The sequence below is a fragment of the Otolemur garnettii genome, unplaced genomic scaffold (genome assembly GCF_000181295.1).
Source record: "Otolemur garnettii isolate 467f Iridium unplaced genomic scaffold, OtoGar3 scaffold00089, whole genome shotgun sequence".
NCBI lineage: Eukaryota > Metazoa > Chordata > Mammalia > Primates > Galagidae > Otolemur > Otolemur garnettii.
In genome coordinates, this window is record NW_003852484.1 from 4011400 (window position 1) to 4014353 (window position 2954).

The following is a 2954-nucleotide window of genomic DNA, read 5'->3' on the forward strand; positions in this document are numbered from 1 at the left end:
TTTTTTTTTTTAGCTACTACACAATCATCAAAAGCCAGCATATTTTGAAGTCAATACCTACTTTTAGAGGAGTAGTTTTCTTAGGCCATAGATAAGTCATTGTAAGATAACTAAGTCCTTCACATGAATCCCAGAACTGATTTTATCATTTTGATAGAAAAAAATATGGTACAAGTTTCTTACGTGCATCTGTTCCCATGGCCATTTCATCACTTTTAAGGGTTCAGTTTACACTCATTATATAATTTGCATGGCATACAAATGTTCGACCTGATATAATGCCTATACTGTGAGTTTCTCAAGTGACACAAACTCAAATGTCCTCAGAGTTCCATTTGCCTTGTAGATTTTATACTATTAAGGCTACATGCTCTGCATCACTATGCTACTTGGTGAAATGTCCAGTCAAGTTTTGAAGATATAAGATTAGCCTTTAAACATAAAATGCTTAATAAAGGAAATGTGTTTTCAATCAAAATAGTAATTATGACTTGGAGAAAAGAGAGTCTATCCTAGAGGGGTAACAAGATGGCAACCAAGATGGAGAAGCTCCATAAGCTGAAGATTGCTGAACTAAAGCAAAAATTCTTGTCTTGCTCTTGGTTTGGAAACCAAGGGAATATAAAACAAGATCTCATCAACAGGCTGCAGGCATTGAAGAGCATGCTGAAGAGGAGGTGAATGAAGATTTACCGGCAGATGAAATAGAGGAAGAAGAAGCAAAGCCCAAAGAACTAATATCAAAGAAAAAGAACCCTCAGAAAAAACCCTTGATGTGGCAGCAAAGAAGAAAACTAGTCAAAATTACACCTGAAATACCACACACTCAGAGAATGCAGAAGGCTGAATGATTCAATGTACTTTTGAGCTTGGAGAGTAAAAAAGCTGCCAGGGCAGCTAGGTTTGGGATTTCTTCAGTTCCAACAAAACATCTGTCATCTGACACCGATCTAGTTAACATGGATAAACTAAAGAGCCCTAAGACTTAGTCTGAATGTCTCTTCAATCTCCAGAAAGTCTGAAGATGATGAGAAACTGAAAAAGAGGAAGGAGTGATTTGGGATTGTCACAAGTTCAGCTGGAACTGGAAGCACAGAGCATACAGAGGCAAAGAAGAGGAAAAGAGCAGAGTGCTTTAGAATTGCCTGATAAAGATTTCTTAGTATTTCCTGTTCTCCAGTGGTTTCAATTTCTCTGATTCTTCTTGGTCACATATATACCTAAATGCATGTGCCTACGTCTCACCTCTCAATGAGGGTGCACGAATCCTAGGTACATCCATGAACTCCAGAAGCAGTTTGACTTATTGCTGTTACAACTTTAAGGTTGTTGTGCTTTTGCTTTTGATGAGTTTGTTTGTTAACTAAAAATAGAAAGGGAGAGAGAAAGGGAGGGTCTACCTATAGCAAATGTATTCAGACATTTAAACCAGTGGTTCTCAATGAGAGTTGTCTTCCACCCCAGGAGATGTTACAGAAATTTATATGAGATGCTGTTTGTCCTGATGACTGCAGACTGTTATGAGCATTTAGAAGGAGAGGAATTTAGGAGGTCTTGCAATGTACAGACCAGTCTTGCATAATAAAGAAGTTTTCTATATTCTGTGAAACTTTTCCAAGTCCAGTGTGATAATCATGTACTTGGAAAATCTATTTATAATTTTTAAAGCCAGAACCTAATTATATTTTCATAAATTCCAAGCATTCTTTTACACAATTTAATTGAAATTGACAAGGATGCAACTATCATGTAAACTGAAAGATAACTTTGTTTTCTTGAGAACTTTACCAACATTTTCTTTTCTTTTCTTTAGAGACCAGCTCTTACTTTGTTGCACAAGCTATAGTGCAGTGGTACAATCATAGTTTACTATAGCCTCAAACTTCTGGGCTCAAGAGATCTCCTACCTCAGCCTCCTAAGTAGCTGGGACTACAAGCATGTACCAGGCCCGGCCAATATTTTTTGAAAATAGTTTTGGACAACACATTAGTGATATCAATGCTGCTCCTTGAATTTGGGGCAGCAATATAGCACACCAATACTGGTAAACACACAAACTGTATATGCAATTTTTTGAATATATATGCATATACATTTCCACTCCTTATTTCTATAGGTTCAACAGAAAGACAAATTGTTGGCAATATGAATTGAATGTTGTTTTGGTTCTCCTTAAGCCAAATTTATTAAGAGTAAGTACAAATACATGACTTTGTTATGTCTTCGAGGGTAGTCATCCCTGAACATTTACAAGGTGAATATCTATTACTCTACTATAATTTGTCTTTACATTACAGTAATTATTTTCAAAGATATACGTACATAGATTACATAATATTAAGCTTTGAAATTCGTTTCAATAGTAAAGAGGGCTTAAAAATACCTGTTGCTAAAGGGGCTGTGAGATCTTATATGGCTGAGAAATTAGATGAGTACAATAATAGAGATGGTTTATTTCATCGGGAAACTCCTAGCTTATATGCATATACCATATATCAGGCAAAGAAAATTCAGTATTTTCACTTTTTTTTTTTTTTAAAGAATGCTCAAATTTTTATTACTGACATGCAAGAATGTTACTGACTTTTGCATATAATTTTTGCAGCTAGCAACCTTTCCACATTCTTTTATTAGCTCTAAAGTTTGTTGATTTTCTTGAATTCCCTATGTAATTATATTATCTACAAATAAAAATTATTTTATTCCTTGTTTCCAATATACCATATTTCTCTTACTTATTTTATGCCTTTGCTAGAAAATTCAGTAGAGTCCTAAATATAAATCATGATATCAGTCCTTTTTGCTTTGTTCCTGACTTTAATGGGATTGCTTTTAAAGTTTCTATTAGAATGATGTTTATAGTAGTTCATTTATTTTATAATTAACATTTATGAAGTAAAGGAAATTCTCTTACATTTAACATTTGGTAAATATTTTTAAATTAATGAATATT

General features: G+C 34.1%; 1 protein-coding gene and 1 pseudogene across 1 annotated transcript in view; one reads left to right on the plus strand and one right to left on the minus strand.

Moving 5' to 3' along the window:
- Positions 1–2954, minus strand: part of EAF2 (ELL associated factor 2) — a 34136-nt gene that overhangs the window by 5254 nt on the left and 25928 nt on the right. The window lies entirely within an intron of this gene.
- On the plus strand, positions 529–1149 carry LOC100959771 (annotated as a pseudogene).